The following is a 20,416-nucleotide window of genomic DNA, read 5'->3' as shown; positions in this document are numbered from 1 at the left end:
CCGCGTCCATGGAATGCATCCCCGATTTCTGGTTGCGAGCCAGAAAAAAGCAGGCAACTTATGCTCACCCTGCTCGTGCTACACCGTCCGTGGTCACCAGTCCTGGGAACCGCCGCCCGTTTAAAGTTCTCAGTCTGAATATATAATTTTTGCAATCAGGGAGAGGAATGGAGTCTATTTAGTATTGGACTCCATCCCTCTCCCTGCAATTATTTTGTGTTTTCGTAAAACATCTTTCCTGCACGCGGAGCCTGAATCTACAACTGGAAGCTGGATGGAGACACACATACACCCTACCTTGTATCGAGGGTTGAATTATCGTCTTGAACTATTTTTTCAAAAATTGTACCCCAGTTCTTAGGAGCAGCTAACTGTTGGCAAATTGTTATGTATTGCGTAGGTCAGATGCGTTCAAGCTGCTTCCAGTTTATGGGAAACCTATGAATGAATGGGCATTTATTTTTTCTCATAGTTTGGGATCTGAACACTGTGCTCCAGTGTACTGTAGGACTGAATTTCTTCTCTTAATCGCGGCCCCTCCAACCCACACCTTAGGGCAGCCTTTCTCCACATTTTTACCCTTGAGAAACCCCTTCAGGCTCTGAAGTGGTGAGATTGTGCAGAATATGGTTGAGAAGCAGAGCTGTGGACACGCCCACCCAGGGCCCTTCCCACCCCCTCCAGGCCCATCATTGGGGCAGGTCGACATGACCATGTATGGTCATATCACCCAATAAATGTTTAACACGTTTTTTAAAAGTATATAAAACATTAATTAACTCCCACCCATTCAGGAAACCCTTCCAGGGCCATCAAGAAACCCCCGGGTTTCTCACAGCCCTGATTGAGAAAGCCTGCCCTAGGGCTTTTGTACCCATCGTATCCTCATTGCAAGTCTTAAATTTGACAGTGGATGGTTTTTTGCAATGGCATTTGTGATGGAGGGAAACATCATTTTTGAAAAGAGCAGTATATCTGTTTGGAGACTAGTGTGGGGAAACAAGCTTTAGACTAGAGTTACACTTTTTTAAAGAAGTATTTTGAGTTTTTTGCAGCATTCTTTGGTACAGGTCAACAAAAGCTTGTGACATTCATCATGGGACACAGCAGGAGAAACTGAATTTCCAAAGGTTGATCGAATATACCAAGAACTAACAAATGAACCAAGTATTTATATCAGTGTGGTTCAGTTTGCAATTACTGTCAACCAAAGAAGCACATATACTTCCATCTCAGGCATGATGCCTACATCTCAGGAGAGCCCCGGCCAACCACAAGTCCCATTTCAATCTGTTGTTACTTTTATATGTAATATTTATTAAGTACACTAAAAAGATTTGGGGTTTTTAAACTCCATTTCTTTTTGACGACTTCTTATCATTACTTTTATCAGTGTTTTTTTGAAACATACGTGAAAGTCAACTCCGATGAGGGCATTGTACACACTTTATTGGTACGGTCCTTGACCAGTAAGATTCCAGCATAATATAAGGGGGGGAAATTAGCAAATTAAAATTGTGGTATGACACCCCTCTTCTAAGTAAGTACCATACACAATATCATATCTATAAAAACTACATTTTGTCTGTCTGTGTCTGTCTATCTACCTACCTACCTACCTATCAAAAATAGATTTTTGCCACCGCTGTTTGCATGGACTCACAGCGGTTCTCAACAATAAATACATTAAAACACAGTTAAACCCATAAAACATCCCTTCCAACGAACAGCGGCAGGCGATAAAATATAACCCCTTCTTAATAAATCCAATAATAATAATAATAATAATAATAATAATAATGACTCCAATCCCCCTCCCTCCCCGTTCATAATTATAAAGAGAGCCAGTTTGGTGTCGTGGTTAGGAGTGCGGACTTCTAATCTGGCATGCCGAGTTCGATTCTGCGCTCCCCCACGTGCAGCCAGCTGGGTGGCCTTGGGCTCGCCACAGCCTGCTCTGACTGAGCGGCGATATCAGGGCTCTCTCAGCCTCACCCACCCCACAGGGTGTCTGTTGTGGGGAGAGGAATGGGAAGGCGACTGTAAGCCGCTTTGAGCCTCCTTCGGGTAGGGAAAAGCGGCATATAAGAACCAACTCTTCTTCTTCTTCTAAAGACAAAAATAAAAAAACCATGCAACAAAAGTATAAAAACTAAGTCATAAGAAATGCATCACCTTAGCTAGTATACATTATCTGTTCAGGTTACCGGGCAGAGGAGGCGGCTTGGCCTTGCCCACTTTTCTGAAATGTAGGGTAGATACCACATTGAGGATCAGTGCTCAAAGAGCCACAGGTAGCATGGAACATGGTCATATGTGGCTTCTGAACCACTCTGATGAGGTTCTCTAAAACAATCTCCGTTTTATATCGCAAAGTTACAGGGTCTGTTCTACCCGTGGTAGCTTTTCCTTCTGCCTTGAGGAGTCCTCTCCTTTTACAAGAATTGATAGGGTGGTCTGCTTGTGCTGGGGAAAGTGTGACAGCTAGTGGAATGGATCCATGGAGTGGCAAGACATGTTTTCAACTTAGACATGTGCCCGATGTCCTGACCTGGATGGCCCTGGCTAGGCTGAACTTACCAGTTCTCAGAAGGTAAGTGGGGTCAACCGTGGTCAGTATGAGAGACCAGAAAGGAATGCTAGGTCTTCTGTTGCAGAGACAGGCAAACAACCTCTGAACCTCTCTTGCCTTGAAAATGATGTACAGTTGGTCCTATCACCCAATAAATGTGTAACATTTTAAAAATGTATTAAAATTCAATTAACTCCCACCCATTCAAGAAACCCTTCCAGGGCCATCCCGAAACCCCAGGGTTTCACAAAACCCTGTGTTTAGACACTTGGAAGTATTTGAAATGAGCTTGTGTCATATATTCAAGAATAGTTCCCCCCCCTCCCCAAACACTTTTCTTCTGCCACCATGTGCTAGATCCCTTCTTTGCAATCGACACAGGATAAAAAGGAAATCCGCTTTTCCCTGTATAATTATATAACATTGGATTTTGCATGTACATAGTGTGTCACTTTGTCAGCTATTTGGGGTTTGGTTTTGGCGTTGAGCTTTTTGCTGGTTTCCCCAGATTAGTTTTCTGTCTTTTAAAAGCTGCGTATATGCTGTCGATGTCAAAAGAGGTGACAGTCTTAACAGCAGCAATAATATCAGATTTCATTAGAGTGGTTCAGAAGGGACTGCAGTTATGTCCCCAGCAGGGAGGGCCCATATTACAGGCAGGGATTTTAAAAATCTAAATGAGCACCTTCTCAAAATTTGGGGACATTCCCAAGTGATCTGCATGGATCTCTATGATCGCATATTTTTCTGTAAAAGCGGTAGCTCTCAACCTCTTTGTAGGTTCTCAGAAGCCCCCTTCTAACTTACTCTGACTTTTGCATCCCACTCACCAAGTTAACTCCATACTACTTTCCCTTTGTGGGCATGACTCTTCAACAATGAAGAGAGGGAGGAACGGAGCTTTGTCCCACTACAAAACATCTCCCTAAACAACCTTACTTCTGTATTTGGGATGCTAAGTTCTTTGGTGGTCAATTCGGCATTTTTGTGTGTGGAGTAAACACAGCCTAACGTATTAGACCAGCCTTTCTCACCATTGAGAAACCCCTGAAACAATCTCGAGGCTTTAAGAAACCCCAGAAGTGGCACAATTGTGCAGAATAGGGTTGGGAAGCAGAGCTGGGGACACGTCCACCTGGGGCCCCTCCCCTTCCCACCCCCTCCAGGCCTATATATATATTAACTCCCACCCATTCAGGAAAGCCCTCCGGGGCCATCCAGAAACCCCAGGGTTTCATGAAACCCTGTATTAGACACTGGAAGTACTTGAGATTAGCGTGTGTTCCATATTCAAGGGTTGTGTTTCTTTATGTAGTCATGGTTTTGCTCCCCCTCCCCAAACACATGCTGTGTTAGACCACTCTCCCATTGTGCTGAAGGTTAAGAGAGACCAGGAGATACGGAGACATCTTTAATCTTCTGTAGACCCAATAAGGGTCTCATGACATCTTGAACACACACACGAAGCTGCCTTATACAGAATCAGATGGTTGGTCCATCAAGGGCAATTTTGTCTACCCATACTGGCAGCATCTCTCCAGGGTCTCATGGCAGAGGCTTCTCACTTTAGGCAGTTCTTTGAAGCCAGTATTGTCTGCTCAGGTCAGCAGCATCTTCCAGTCTTTCATTTCACCTGGTCCTTTTAACGGGAGATGCCGGGGATTGAACCTGGGACCTTCTGCTTGTCAAGCACTGAGCCACAGCCCCTTCCCCTCAAGTCACTTTGAAAACTTAGCATGTTTATTGGAGCATAATCTATCAAGAACCCACTTTGTTAGGTCTGTGATTGGGTCCTTCTTTGAAATGCTTGTTTGGGTTAGGCCGCTGCAGGGTCGTTGGACAGAAGGGGGAGTATTCTGAGTTTTTTGCTGATTTGAAGCCAGTTGCTTTCCCGTTATTGATTCTCAAAAGGCAAAAGAAAGGCAGATTGTTTTGCCCGTGTTTTTCTACCTTCGAGGACTAATAATGAAGGCAGGATTGTTTTGCTTTGCCAGGCAACACGGGACAGGAAAGAGAATGAAAGCTTCTAAGCCCCTTGTCAGCCACCTGACTGGCATTTTAAAAGATGGTGAGGATTTTGCTTGGTCTCCCAGCGTCTTTTCTGTTCTGATGCTCTTGTTTTCTACCTGCAACATGCACAGCAAAGGAGGATCGATAATTTTTGTACAGTCTGGGGCCTTCTGAGTTGTGATTTCATCTGCAAAGCACTGAAAAGATGCTCTTAATAAAGCTGACATCTCAAGTGGCTTAATTCTGGCAGGATTTAAAAGGGCTGATGTTCTTTTTTAACCGGTTCCGAACCTCTTTCGGCGCAATGAAAATAAAAATTTCTCTTCCTTCACCACCATCCCTAGCTGATGCTTTTTATTTTCAAACAATCATGAAAAAAATTCTGCTTACTTAAGAAGAAGAAGAAGAAGAAGAAGGAGTTGGTTCTTATATGCCGCTTTCCCCTACCCGAAGGAGGCTCAAAGCGGCTTACAGTCGCCTTCCCTTTCCTCTCCCCACAATAGGCACCCTGTGAGGTGGGTGAAGCTGAGAGAGCCCTGAGATTACTGCTCAGTCAGAGCAGTTTTATCAGTGCTGTGACTAGCCCAAGGTCACCCAGCTGGCTGCATGTGGGGGAGTGCAGAATCGAACCTGGCATGCCAGATTAGAAGTCCGCACTCCTAACCACTACACCAAACTGGCTCTCGTATAAAAGAAGCCATGTTGGATCAGGCTAATTGCCCATCCAGTCCAACCTTCTTTGTCACACAATGGCCAAAACCCAGGCGCCATCAGGAGGTTCACCAGCAGGGCAAGAAGCCCCCCCACACACTGTGGACCCCCAAATCCCAAGGACGTCACTGACCCAGATACAGGGTTCCATCTATACCTTGTGCCTAAGAGCCACTGATGGGTGTCTTAATCTATACATTTATCCAGTTTAAAGATTGTAATATAAATGAGATCTGAAGGAAAAACAGGTTTGAGGTTTTAAAATGGAAAACTGTCAAAGCTGTGTTCTGACATGATGCATCGGCTTCTCCGGACATTTAGTCTTTGCTGCAGGCAGAATGCGGTTCGCTGTGGTCTCTCTTGCCATGATCCGTGTTCAGCACACACAGTGGTGCCGATGAGTGTAAATGCGTCAGTAGGTCCACACTCAATCACGCAGTGTTGTGTACTGGTTTGCCTGTTGACATTATTCTGCATTGAGAAAGTGAAAAATCTTAAATGCCGTCCAGGGTTGGACGTTTGCGGAATGTTGCACTCGGAAGTGTGTGATCTGGGTGACAGCGATTCACAGGCGACTTGCGGGAGGGCTGTGAAATTAAAAGAAAATATCTGGAAAATAATAATTGCATGCCGAAACAGTTATTTTAGGCTAAGGAGGGTTTTAAACAAGTGCATTTATTCTTTACTCTTAGGACACAAACCAAATGCCCAAAATGTATGTCACTGGGTTGCAGTGCAAAGTACAAAAAATTCTGGGTAATTCATAAGCTGTCAGAGTTCCTTTGGTAGAGGGCATGAGGGAGGCCATTGGTAATGGGGTTTTAATGGGGTTTTAATGGGGAATTTTTAATGGTTAATATATTGTATTTGTATTAAAATATTGTGAACCGCCGCGAGCCGGTTTCCGAGAGCGGCGGTCATACAAATCAAATAAATAATAATAATAATAATAATAATAAAACTGAGCGACTGTATAAATTCTTCATATCTGTTTTAGGTAATGACTGCCTGTTTGAAGAAGGCCCCTGTGGAACAAGGACCGTCAATTGAGTTGTCGCTTTGTGCTTGCAAAGCTGCATTCGGGTCTTGTTTGCGGCATAGAATCAGAAGTGCCTGCCCAGTGCATTCCTCCCTGCACAATCTATATTGAATGTGGGACTCCCAGGACAGGAAAAAAACCAGCCTTTCCTGTGGTCTGTTATCCAGGGAGGTCTCCATGTCTGCCTCGTGCGTCTGATGCTGGCTACAGCAGATGGCATACCAGTGGAAAAATGCGGGCTTGCTTGGCTTGAGTGCAGCTGCGAGGCCAGACGACTTGGCCTGCGGATAGGCGAACAGAGAATTAGTCGGGAGCCCATCTTGGGTCTCTGCAGCCTGGCTTTTAGCGTGCGCGTACAAAAGGGCCGTGTTTGTACAAGCTGGCGTCTCTGTTATAAATACCAAAACAGTGACCACTTGACTCCGGGCGGCTGGTTTCCTTTGGTCCGATTTCAGCCGTCTCGAGGACGTTCTTTGTTGATCGGGGCAGAGCTGTTGCGAAAGAGTCGAAGGGAAGGAAGCTTCCTTATGCCAGCGGCTGGGGTAGAGCTCCCAGCTCCAGGTTGGGCAACGCCGGAGTGAGTCGGTCTTTATGATGGCCCACGGGCCGTTCGGGAGCAAGCAGAGGGAAACAGATTTTAAGAGATTAAAAACAAAATTAACAACGACATGAAATCTCTCCGTAAATCACTTAAGACTCCTACAGTTAAAGGGTTAGACTCTAAATATATTATGCACAGGACGTTAGCTCGTATTCACTGCGAGATTTTTTGAAGGGGAGGGGAGGACGGAGAGGTTGGAGTTTGGGGAGTGGAAGGGACTTCAGTGCGATCTAAAGCCTGCAAACTTATTCCCGCCTTAAATGGTCTCCTGTCACCCCACCCTTCAGTCCTCCTCAATCCTGCCTGTTAACGTGGGTGGTGATGTCACTTCTGGTGACACACCACTTCCGGGGTGTGTGTCAGGGAGGCGTGGTCATCTGATATCACTTCCAGGGCTCCTCAAAGCCTGAAAGATTATTTCAGAGGCTCCTTCATGGTCAAAAGGTTGAAAAAAATCTGGACTAGACAATGCTGAGGTAGACAAACCAATAATCTAACTTGGGATAGGAACATTTTGTATAATCGGTACAGAAAAGAGTTATGTTTATATCAGAGATAGATGTGAGATGGCCGTATGAACATGCATTAGGTGAATCTCCCCCCTTTCCCGGTCCCCCCCTGACAGATATCGTTGGGGTGGGAGTTTGCAGGTTGTGGGTTGGTGAGTGCGAGGGAATTATTTATTTAATTTATTTACCCCCCTTTCCGGAGGCTCAGGGGACTAGGCTGCCAGGGATGGAATTTTATTGTTATTTCTGTTTTATCGGGTCTTGCTATAAACCAGGAGTAGCGGTCAATACATTTAATAAATAAATATATAAGAGGTGAACAAAGATCTGCGTGGAAGCTCTGAAACAAGTTCTCCTAACCCACGTCCTGTTGCCAAAATCCATTTCAATTTCTGTAGTTTGGATTTGATACTCTGCAGATGTTTTTTTCTCTTTTCTTTTCTTTTTTTCCCTGCTTTCCAAGAGAGGAGGCTGTTGGGCTTTTGGAGTTTTTAAAGAAAAGTGTAACACTGTTGCATTTGGCAAATGGATGCTTAATGCTTCCTTGAACTTGAGACAGAGGGATATGTTTTAAGGGTTTTTGAAAATATGACTCCATTCCAGGCGTATCTCACAGTTGGTTTATAGGGTGGGAGGAAATGGCTCAGAATGCTAGAAATGAGCCAAATTGTTATTGTGTTTCAGTTGTCTTCTGCGCTGCGTGTATTTTTGGAAGTTGGGGTAAAGCTTTTGTTGGTATCGATTATTAGTTTCCTGCTGGGGCTCATGGGAGTTGTAGTCCATGGACATATGGAGAGCCACATTTTGACCACCCCTGCTCTACAGTAGAAAGCTATGGTAGTGGAGAGTTCTGTCGAGTCACAACTGACTTATGGTGACCCTGTAGGGCGGTGGTCCCCAACCACCGGGCCGTGCATGCGTGTTTGCGCCATGTGCGCCCGCAAATGCGCATGTGCAGCACTCCCGCAAATGCGTACATGCTTGGTCGTGCATGCACGTTTGCACCATGCGCATGCGCAAACACGCATGCGTGACCTGGTCGCACATACGTGGGCGGGCCGCACATGCGCTGCATGGGCGGCCAGGTGATCGCCCACCCTGCTGCCACCGATCCGCAGCCTGAAAAAGGTTGCTGACCACTGCTGTAGGGGTTTCAAGGAAAGAGATGTTCAGAAGTGGTTTACGGTTGCCTAACCCTGCCTAGTGTTCCATCTCAGTACTAGCCGGGCCAACGTGCTTAACTTTCAGGATCTGACCAGACCAAGCTAGTTTGGGCTGTCCAGGTCATGGCAGAATAATAAAATATTTGCATTGAAATAAATACTTACATGCACCAAGCTCAGGGCTTCAAAACACACACCAGCAGAATGCCAGTCCTGGGGTTGCATCTTGTGCATCTTTTGCGAGGAAAATCTGAACTTGCATTTGCATGTGTGTTTTGTTCTTGGGAAAGTCTGTAACTCTTTGGGAATCAGGTGTGTTTTTTTAGGTTTTGAGCGGGCAAGGAAGGAGGAATTGCATCTGAAGCCACAAAGGAATAGCGCTCTTATTTCTCTCTCTCTCTCTCTCTCTCTCTCTCTCTCTCTCATTTGGGGGCTCAAGGCATATTAGCGAAATGGAGTTTCAACATGCTTCTTTTGCAAACAATGTCTGTTTGCCAAGGCTTTTAAAACCTGGGCTTTAATTTACATTGGGTTGGGTCCAAAAGCATTCAGAAATAGATACCTTCTAAACCTAGCCGGCGCATCTTTGCCCAGCAAAGCCAGGTTGCAAACCTGTTAAGCTAGAACTGTGTTTGGACGGGGATGACATGTGTTCGTTGGGCTCCTTCTCAAGGCTGACTCATTCAACAAAAGCAACAGCCCGCCAGATTCCTAGTCAGAAGTCAGGGGTGGAATGCTTGGCGATTAAGACCAAGGAGGTGGGTGAGGAGTGGGCCGTAATTAGTGGGTATCCCTTGCCGTGTCCTCTTTATTGCATCTTAAACATTGCCATATTGTTTTGGCCAGGGGTGGCCAAACTGTGATTCTCCAGATGGTCAATGGACTACAGTACCCATGTGCTCCTGCCAGCTGGCAGGGCCTCATGGGAATTGTAGCCCATGGATTTCTGAAGTGCCACAGTTTGGCCACCTCTGGTTTAGGCGAAGCGAAAGAGAACAGACTACTCCAACCATCTTTTTTGTGGGGGGTATTTGTGATACTTAGGGAGGGGGGGATAATCCCTCCCAGGGAAGCACGCCTGGCCTCGATTAGGGCCAGGGCCTTTTTGGTTCTGGCCTCTACCTGGTGGAATGAGCTCCCGGAGGAGCTGCGGACACTGTGGGAGCTTCCGGCGTTCCACAGGGCCTGCAAAACGGAGCTCTTCCACCAGCTCTTCCACCAGGCCGGCGTGGCAAGGAAAATCTGCATGGCTCCCCCTTCCAGGATAAAGCGATGTGTATGGATGGTGGCTACGGGTTCCATCTGCCCCCCTCTTCTCTCCTCCCTCTATGAGATTTCTAGTGGGCGGAATGGATTGTGGTTTGAACTGTTTTTTTCTGCCATTTCGCTCTTTTGATTTGTGGTTATGGATTTATGGGGGGGGGGTTTATGTCTGGGGTATTAATGGGAGTTTTACTGGGTATTTTATTCAGACTACTGTAAGCTGCCACAAGCCATTTGGGTGTGGCGGGTAATACATTGAAATACTACTACTACTACTACTACTACTACTAATAATAATAATAATAATAATAATAATAATAATAATAATAATAAGGTATAGTAGTAATTCATTTCTTCATGAATAGCGGAATTGAATACTGACTGTTTGTTTTTCCATTTCCCACAGGTAATGTTGCATGTTGCCCCAGGGCGAACTCCCCCTGTCGGTATCTGAGGTAAGAAACCTTTTTACAAATTGGTCCTACATAAATTCTAAGGCCGTTTCTGCGATTTGCATACCCCAAATGACTATATTCAAAATCACTCACCTTCTGGCATCCTTGTAGACGCCTCGTCCTTAAACAGAGCGTTGCTGTTCAGGGGAGGGATCCTGTTCTGTTGGTCCAAACGCACCCTGCCCACCGTTCCGCCACACTGCAAATCGCCTCACCAGGCACCACATGGAAAAGCAGGCCTCGTTTTTGCATCTGTAGAGAAAGGAACTGAGAAAGCCACACTTCAGTTGGCTGTGACAGCAGAAGTGGGCTGCAAAGGCCAACAAAAACTTGGTGACTTCTGCACAGATGGTTCTTTCATTAGCAGGCTGACTTTTGACATGATGAAAGCATTCGGCATACAATTAAGGAAACGGCATGTAATGTTATTACCGTTCAGAGCGTCAAAGTCAAGTATGGCGGCGTCCAGGCCAAAGGATCGCTTGTGATAATGCACATTCTCAGTGTAGCCTAGAAGAACAGGTTCGTCCGTGACGGGTGTCCTTTCTCCATTCCCCGTTGTTTAAATGAGCAGCTTTCAGATCTTTCCAGGTGGGACAACTGGTTGTCCAAAGGTTTGGGGGGGAGGGAGAGAGAGAGACGATTCGGGATATCTTTGGGCAGGTTTGGGGGATGGTTCTCTGCTTCATTAGGAACCTGGGTGCGAAATGTCAGGGTCCAATCCTGATTCTGTGTGTGGCAGCCCCAGGTGTTGTGTTTGAGACCTCTGCCTGAACAAGCATGCTTCCTCTTCATGGGGTATGTCTAAAAATTGCTGCCAGTTATCCAGCTGCAAACGCACATGCGCGAATGCGCGTTTGCGGCCGCGCATTACGCAAACGCACACGCGCGGCCCAGCACGGCCCTGTGGAGGCAAGGAGCCGCGGCCCAGTGCCAGGGCCCAGGCTGCGGGCCGGTGGTTGGGGACCACCGTCTTAGAAGACCCAGAAGAAGGTCACGAAAAGATCTTCTCCAGGCTTTCATAGAATCATAGAGTTGGAAGGGATCCCCTGGGTCATCTAGTCCAACCCCCTGCACTATGCAGGACACTCACAACCCCATCGCTCATCCACTGTAACCTGCCACCCCCTTGAACCTTGACAGAATCAGCCTCTCCATCAAATGGCTATCCAGCCTCTGTTTAAAAATCTCCAAATATGGAGAACCCACCACCTCCCGAGGAAGCCTGTTCCACTGAGAAACTGCTCTAACTGTCAGGAACTTCTGCCGGATGTTTAGACAGAATTTCTTTTGCTTTAATTTCATCCCATTGGTTCTGGTCTGTCCCACCGGGGGCAAGAGAGAATAATTCTGCTCCATCCTCTATATGGCAGCCTTTTAAATCAGGGTTATCCAATCCCCTCTCAGTCATTTCCTCTCCAGGCTAAACAGACCAAGCTCCCCCAACCTTTCCTCATACATCTTGGTCTCCAAACCCCACACCATCTTTGTTGCCTTCCTCTGGATACGCTCCAGTTTGTCTACATCCCTCCTCAACTGTGGTGCCCAAAACTGAACACAGCACTCCCAAGTGAGGCCAAACTAGAGCTTTTATTTCATGCTGTTTTCCTTTGCCCTGCTTAGCTGATAACGTTCTATCTGGCTTCCTTCCTAGGCTACACTCTGTTCATAGGTTGGAACAGAAATCAGCAATATGGTGGTGGGGAGGGAACAGCTCAGGACATTTTTCATTATTCAGACTAGCCCTCTTTTTTTGGGGGGGGAATTGCTGTTCTAAAGACATTCCTCCTTTTCCTTCTTCCCCAGGCAAAAAATTGGGTTCAAATCCCAGTGTCACCCACTGCCGTGCCATAGATCCAAGTGCAAACTCTGTATGACCTTTCTACATGGAAAAAGCATTTACAGTTAGCGAGGGAACACTCTCAAAGCCAGCGAGTTGATGCGTGGCCCAGTGGTTAAGGTGATGAGCACGGATGTGGCACAGATAACGTGAGATGTTATTTAGCATCTGCTGCCTTGGGAATCTTTTTGGGAGAGTTGATGCATCTCCTCCTCTTGGGCTTTTTTTTTTCCTGTACATTTCCTGCCGAGAGCTATGTGCTACATCTTTCTATCCAAGAGACACATGTTTCATATTTTCCCATAACCTCTTCCCGACCCTGTTGGCTGGCCTAAGGAAATGGAAGATGGGACGGTCTTTCTCTGTCTCTCTCTCTCTGCCTCCCTCTTGATTGCAGTGATACAGAATGGAAAGTTTTGTATGGCTCATCTTCCTTTTCCCCTAATGTGTGTATTGGACGTGTAAATCATGGGGAAGGGTCAGCCAGGAGCCAGTGAAGAAGGATGAGCGTAGGCGGTCTTGAAAGATGGGGTGGTTTAGTTTCTGCTTGGGGTTATCTTTTGCTTCTCCTGCACTTGGATAGACAAGGCTTGATGTACAAGAGCCAGCTTGGTGTGGTGGTTAAGAGTGGCAGCTTCTAATCTGGCGAGCCGGGTTTGATTCCCCGCTTCTCCTCCCCATGCAGCCAGCTTGGGTGACCTTCGGTCCTGACCCATACCTGGTGGAATGAGCTCCTGAGTGAGACTCCTTGTCTTGGGACTCCTTGTGTTCCGCAGGGCGTGCAAAATGGAGCTCTTCCACCAAGCATTTGGTTAGGGCCGGGTGATAATCCCAGGGTGTATGATCTGGTCCCCCCCTCTGCCTTTTTATGATGTTGAGGATTGTTTTTAAGATTATTGGGGATCGTTTTAGGCTATGTCTTAGATGTGACTCGTACATTGTGTCTTTTTTGTGAACCGCCGTGAGCCAGCTTGCTGGGAGCAGCAATATACAAGTCCAATTAATAAATGATAAAAAAATTAATTACTTTTTTATCATTGAGAAATCCCTGAAACATTCTTCAGGCTTCAAGAAACTCCAGAACTGGTGAGATTGTGCAGAATATGGTTGGGAAGCAGAGCTGTGGACACGCCCACCCGAGGCCCATCATTGGGTGTAGATGTTCATATCACCCGATAAACATTCAACAAATTTATCTAGCTGGTACCATTCTGCACGTAGCTTAAACCCATCGCTGTGGATCCTCTCCTCTGCTGTCCACAGGAACTGCTCCCTGCCCTCCTCTATTGAAACAAATGTTTGTAAGAGCGAATGTATGGATTATTTTATACAAAAACACAAAACTACAGGAGCTCGTGTGTGTTTAAATCCTTCCGGTCGTCTCAGTCCTGCATACTCCGTCTAAAATGCTTATGAATCTGCCCCTCAAATACTCCACGCAAATGTAACTCAGCCCCATCGCAGTTTACTTGTTTTTCTCCCCCACCCTGCAAGAGACTAACTAATAAGCTTGCTAGAAGCTGCTTCTCTGATTAGGTCCCGAAAACTGAGCAGTGCTAAAAAGTCAACCCTAAACGTATTTGCGGCCGCATCCCAACTTTGTCACAGTGGGCAAACCAGTTTGACCTCCCTGTAGCCTCAGCAACAGCGGTGAATATGCTACTTAAAAAATGAAAAGACCCCCTTTGTGAGATTTGTGCAGGTGCCCGCCCCAGGGCTGTGTCCGCCCCCTCCCCTTAAAGTCACTCTGCGCCCAACCAAATGTTTGTTTTTGATTTATTTCAAATCTTGACTTTGCGGCCCAAAAACAATCCCCCCAAGGCACCTTTTAAAATGCTCAAGACCTATAATATAAAACTGGCTTGAAAAAAAGAATCTTAACCCCATAAAACAATTGAGGGGATTTCTGCAATTAGCAGTGCTGTTTTCAAGTAGGAGCCACAGAACTCTTGCCAAAATACGGTGGGGGTTTTTTACATGCCACCTGAATGTTCCCAAGCAATGACTGTGGCTTGTTTCTATGAAGCACTTTCCACTGTGAGGGTGCCACCACCCAAAAGGCCCTGTTCTTGTCAGTAAGGTTGCTGGGTCCATGTTGGGAAATTCCTGAAGATTTGGGAATGGAACCTGGAGAGGGTCGGGTTTGGAGAAGGGAGGGGGAGGGAGCTCAGCAGGTTTTAAGGTCCTAGACTCCACCTTAGCAGCCATGTTCTCCAGGGCAGGGGTAGTCAACCTGTGGTCCTCCAGATGCTCATGGACTACAATTCCCATGAGCCCCTGCCAGCATTTTCATGGGAATTGTAGTCTATGAACATCTGGAGGACCACAGGTTGACTACCCCTGCTCCAGGGGAACTGAACTCTGATTTGGGCTGATCCTGCGTTGATCCTGCATTCGCTGGCAGGGGGCTCCTGGGAATTGTAGTCCATGGACATCTGGAGGGCCGCAGTTTGACTACCCCTGCCTTAGGAAGTATATCAGACCTGTGAGCGAAGCCCAGTTAATTTTCAGGATTTTGACCCAGATCACTTAACTTGTGTCTCTCCGGCAAGAGAGGGCAGTTCCCATTTTCTGATCAGTAAACTTTGCGCTTCCTGCAACCTTTTCCTCCAACCCATGACATCTTCCAATGTAAAAAGAGACCAGATGTAGCCTCAGAAAGTTCCTAAAACTTCAGCATGCCTTGCATGTCGAGGAACAGAGTTAACTTAACCATTTCCTGGCTTCTTTGTAAATATTTGCTCGTAGGGGAGGCCATTCATAAATCATAGATCTTCCGCAGTCGCTGGAAGGTTGGATTCCCAATTGTGGGGAAAGCGTTTGCCCCCTTCCAATTAAAAAAAATTCTTCGCTCTGTTTTTAGGATCTGAGATGCTGTCGTGTTAACTGCTGCTGTTTTAATAGGAAACTAGGCTGCCTGCTGCTGTGCTTTTATAAGTTTTATTTGTATATAAAGAGAATCATGAGCCCACCCCTTGGATGTTTGTTTGTTTCTTTAAGAATTTAACAGTGTGAGTTACAAACGTTTAAAATAAATTCTTTTTTTGTTTTTGTCTCTGTGTGTGTTATTGACATGCCACTTGGCGTATTTCCAAATCTGCTCCCATCCTCTTGCTGCTGAATGCTTTTCAAAGAGGCCTCCATCCGTATACAAAACCACGGCTCGCAAATGGAGCCTCCTGATGCGCGAAGCCTACAGGAAACACTAGAAATTCATAGTATTGGAAGCTTTGATATTGTGGTGTAAGACTGGAAACCTTCATGGGATACTGAATCTTAATCCTCCCCTCCCACATGCTGAGCTGCTTTCAAAGGGAGGTTTTTGTGAATATTCTAATGATTTCAGTGTAATTATAACCTTTTTAAAAGAAAAGGGTTCTCCGGACCCGGCCTTCGCAAGGCGTTCTTAAGGTCTCTTTCAGAGAACTTGTTTCATCGGCAAAGAACGCGAAATGATTAGAGTAAGGGGGAAACTGAGAAATTGTGACAATTTTTTTTTTGTTTTTGGCTTGTTTTTGTTTTGGCGGTTACCTCCCTGCTCCAGTGATTTAAAATAAAATATGGTTCTTTCACCCTCTTTTTATTTTTTTCATTTCCTTTCTACAGAAAATTAAGGTAAAACTATGGTCCTTTATAAAAAGACAATTTTTAAAAGAAGGCCCCTTCTCCATTAACCAGATCCAATATCACCTCTTTTTAGAAAAGCACCAGTTAACAGACTTATCCAAGTTTTGCCATTTCCATCCTATTCAGCTGAAATGTTACATTCCCTTTTTCATAACGGTTCGGCTGTCCTTGGAATGAAAGCAGCAGTTCTTCCAACGTATCTGCCTGGCTTTATGGCAGAGGATTGCTGTGTCTTTTGGTCAGCAAAATGCCAAATTCATTTTCCACTTCTTGAAAGTATTGGATTCTGAAAAATTCTGGTGCTTGTCCAAAAGGAATCCCATAAATGAAGATACGAAGGCATAATGATGGTAAGGTTCTACACTACCAAATGCATAATATTAGCAGACCTTCAGTCCTTGAAAGGTGTATTAGAATCATAGAATCATAGAGTTGGAAAGGGCCATGCAGGCCATCTAGTCCAACCCCCTGCTCAACGCAGGATCAGCCCTAAGCATCCTAAAGCATCCAAGAAAAGTGTGTATCCAACCTTTGCTTGAAGACTGCCAGTGAGTCTTCAGTTGCTCAAAGGGGATTGAGTGACAGAATCACCTGAAGTTTGGGCAAAAAACAGGTTCCCTTTTTAACAGTCCTGCATAGTTAGTTCCAGCCCAATCGCATTTTTGGATTGCCAGCTTGCTTCCGAGAATGTGATGCTTGGAATGTCTGAATTGGATTGATTCTTTCAGTGTTCTCCCCCGAAATAGGGGAGACAGCTGTGTCTTTTTCTTTCTCTCAGTTGATGCAAGCCACTTTGGGCGACAACTGTCGGAAAAAGTGTGATATAAATATACCAAGTAAACAAAACAAGGTACCTCTTAGAACAGATACAAGGCAAAAAGCACGTTCTGCAAAATAGCATATAAATTATAAGGTCTTCCTTTATGATCCTTAAGGAAGCTTTTATAAGTATCCTACTGAGAATCTTATTACTGTTTTACAGCTATTGTTTGTTCGTGGTTCTTTTAATGGAGGAGTTAAAGGCCATTACAAGTGCAAGAGAACGTGTTTCGATCTTAACTTTAACCTCTGTTGATTTTTAGTTTGATTTCAGTTGTATGTTAAATTTGTCTTGGGTTTTTTGTTTGTTTGTTTTGTTTTTGGTAATCTGCCTTGGGTCCTTTGGATAGAAATGTAGTCTTTTTCATGATTCTGTGGGTTTTTTTTTTAAGTAGTCTGTATTTTAACCATTTTCGATGCTCCAGTTCGTGTTGATAGCAAAATTCTGACTGATTTCCGGAGAGCTTGCCTTGAAATGGGACGGGTGGAACAGATTGTCAATGCAAAAGGCTTTCTGAAATTTGCTGGGTTTTTTGCCCAGGAAAAACAGTAAAGCAGAAGTGAGTTCCAAAGATGCTGGTAAGGAAGCTGGGGAGCCAATTTCTGTACATCAGTGGGATCACAGATACACTTATTGCTAGACCCCCCAGTGTGTGTGGCAAGTCCGTTCATCAGAGCTGACCTAGAACTGCAATTGCTAGTTCAAGAAGGGAGGGGAAAAGACAAATAAGTAGGTTCTAGATCAGATCAAGCCTGAAGTCTCCCTAGAAGCTAAAATTGACCGCTCTGAGGCTATTGTACTTCAATCATGCCATGAGGATAAACTTATTGGAAAAGACAATAATGCTAGGAAAAGTTGAAGGCATCAGGAAAAGATTAAAACCCAACAGTAGATGATTGACTTAGTAAAGGAAGCCTTCAGTTTGTGAGACCTGAGCAAGATTGTCAATGACCGGACGTTATGGAGGTCATTCATTCATACAATCACCATAAGTCAGTTTAAGTCATTGTTTATGTAGTGAAGGAAAGTTAATGAAAGAGCATCCATTTTAAAAGCCACCTAGATTCCTTCAGTTCTTTGAGCAGCACTGTCTTGTTAGATAGTTCCCCTCAATGGAGTCATTGCCTCTTAATAGTAGGGGCAGTAGCAGCTGGCTAAGCAAGCTGGAGATATGAAATTCTGACACAAAGGGGTCTTACGGCCCCTTTAGGGCTAGCTGATTGATTATGGAAGAAGACCTCCGGGATTCAAAACCACTTTGACTCTTGCAGTGTGGCACTCAGGTAGCTACAATATCCGCATTGGCATTGACAGACAGCTAATTGTAATAAGGGGGAGCTGCATGGCGTCGAGAGACAATTATTGTTAGTAGGGGCCACAAGGCTTGGAGATGCTGTTTTTATTGGGCTTCATCTAAAGCCCATTTTATCCCTTTTAACTTCACAACTCTGGGAAGCAGCTTAAGTGTTTGATGGGCCCAAGGTCTCCCAGCAAGTTTCCGTGGCCGAGTGGAGATTTGGAGCTGAGATTCTAAAAGTACAGCCTCATCATTTCCGCACGAGGCTCAGTTCTGTGCAAAGTAACACAGTGCTGAATCACAACAGCCGTAATAGCTTGGGAGCCATTGCAGTTGAAAGATTGCCTCTCCCTACACTGGCCAGCCTGCTCGGTAAGAGTTTCCTTATGAGTCTTGCTCTCTGTGCCCTTTTTTAAAAAATTAAATGTTTATTGGATGATATGAACGAACAGACGAACGAACGAATTAATTATATGGGACTAGGACTGTCAACCTCCAGGTGGTATCTGGAGCTCTCTCGGAATTCTGGTTGAACTCCAGGCTGCAGAGAGCAATTCCCGTGAAGAAAATGGCCATTTTGGAAGGTGGGCTTTATGGCATTATACCCTGCTGAGGTCCTTTGCCTCCCCAAATCCCACCCTCTCCAGGCTCCACCCACCAGATCTCCAGGAATTTCCAAACCTGGAGCTGACAATCGTAGACAGGACACAAAAATGGTCATCCTGGAAGTATTGGGCCTCTCTGCCTTCTAAATTGCTCCTCGTCATCTATTGCCAGAGACAATTTCCTTGGAAATTCTCATAGAAGCACTGCTGCTCCTAATGGATGCATCAAGGCCACAGTGCAGATCCCATTCCAGTTACTGCCGGGAAACAGAAAACCAGACATTCCTTCATGCTAAATTATGCCGAGGAAGATGGTGGCATTGTTTAGTGGGGGTTTCTCCCGTTTTCCCAATAAGTTCCAATAGGGACACACCTCGTAGTCACCATCACGGCATAGATTAAACAACTGAAAACCATTTTTAATGGATGAGAGCTGCAAGTTTTGCAATGGCACTTTTAATAAGAGAACCATTTTTAGTGTATATCCTTATGAAAAAGTGCGGGTGGCGGGCACTGTCTTAGGAGAAGAGGCATTCCTTCCCCACTCTCAGGCAGGAAGGGGAGGCCTCTTTCATAATGGACCCTTCAGCACCAGTTATCTTTGTATGTTTTATGTGCTGTCAGATTTTGACTTAGGGCAACCCTGTGAATTAATGTTCCTACTGGGACGGCCCTAGCCCTGGGTACCTCGATCTTGTCAGATGTTGGAAGTTGCATATTTAAATGGCAGCCCACCAAGGTAGACCAGGGTTGCTACGCAGAGGAAGCAGTGGCAAGCTATGTTAGTCTCTTGCCTTGAAAACCATGCAGGTTTGTCGTAAACCAGCTGTGATTTTATGGCAGCTTTTGCTAGACTTTCTCAACCAGGGCTTTGTGAAACCCTGGGGTTTCTTGATGGCCCTGGAAGGGTTTCCCAAATAGGTGGGAGTTAAGTTTCATTTTATAAATATAAAAATATTACATTTGTTTAAAAATTATCAGGTGATATAACGATACATGGTAATGTTGATCTGCTCCCCCCCCCTCCCAAAATGGCCAGTGGTGCGCCTGGAGGGGGTGGGAAGGGGAGGAGCTCTGGGTGGGCGTGTCCACAGCTCTGCTTCCCAATTATCTTCTGCACCATTGTGCCACTTTGGGGGTTTCTCGAAGCCTGAAGAATATTTCAGGGGTTTCTCAGTGGTAAAAAAGTTGAGAAAGGCTGCTTTACACACAAATTAATAACCTCCAGAATATCATATAATTAGAACCTTGTTCAGATCTTGCAAATAAATTCATTGTTCAAATCTGTGCTTTCTTTGTTTAAAAAAAAGAGAGGTTAGAAGAGCTCATGCTGTTAATAGACTTAAATTTCTTTAATTGGGTGATTACCCTTCTTTCAAATACCTATGTTTATGCATTGGTTTTTCAACTAACAGGCCATTCTCACGACACCCAGTCTGTTACTGGAATCTCTCAGGGGGGAAAGAAGAGGAGACGGGATTGCTCTTAAACCACTGCAACCTACTAAAAGTTTATGACCGGTGTACCGTCCAATAAAAACACCATCCGTTGATTCTGTACAAGTTTTACGATCCTAGCTTGAGTCACCCAACCTGGAGGTCTACTCTTTCTACAAACTACAGGTTCCACAGTCTGAGCAAGTAGGTTTCTCTTATAGGTCTTCATAAATATCATTTTAGGTCTTCATAAATATCATTTTGAAGTGTTTTGGAAGCCAGAGGAGGGAATGTAAAAAATGCGTGTGGGGGTAATTGCGTGGAACAGGGCAATAGCTGAAGAAACAGTTTTAAACATTTAATGATTTGTTTGGCTTTCAGAGTGGATTCAGGCATAGATTCAGTGCTGAGATTTCTTTTTAACTTTCTGCCGTTTTCTGTTCCGTTGCCCTTCTGCATGGGTGAGTT

The 20,416-nt window shown here is 45.2% G+C and overlaps 1 protein-coding gene across 9 annotated transcripts in view; it reads left to right on the top strand.

The window, feature by feature from the left end:
* Positions 1-20,416, top strand: part of HIC2 (HIC ZBTB transcriptional repressor 2) — a 97,972-nt gene that overhangs the window by 50,744 nt on the left and 26,812 nt on the right. For 8 of the 9 annotated variants that reach the window (XM_077309214.1, XM_077309213.1, XM_077309220.1 and 5 more), the window contains exon 2: positions 10,275-10,323. The exons of the other annotated variant lie outside the window; for it this stretch is intronic. The gene's annotated coding sequence lies outside the window, so the exon portion shown is untranslated. The remainder of the gene's footprint in view (positions 1-10,274; positions 10,324-20,416) is intronic. 9 annotated transcript variants of the gene reach the window in all.

This window comes from Paroedura picta, chromosome 13 (genome assembly GCF_049243985.1).
Source record: "Paroedura picta isolate Pp20150507F chromosome 13, Ppicta_v3.0, whole genome shotgun sequence".
Lineage (NCBI taxonomy): Eukaryota > Metazoa > Chordata > Lepidosauria > Squamata > Gekkonidae > Paroedura > Paroedura picta.
This window is presented reverse-complemented; position numbering and strand designations above follow the sequence as displayed.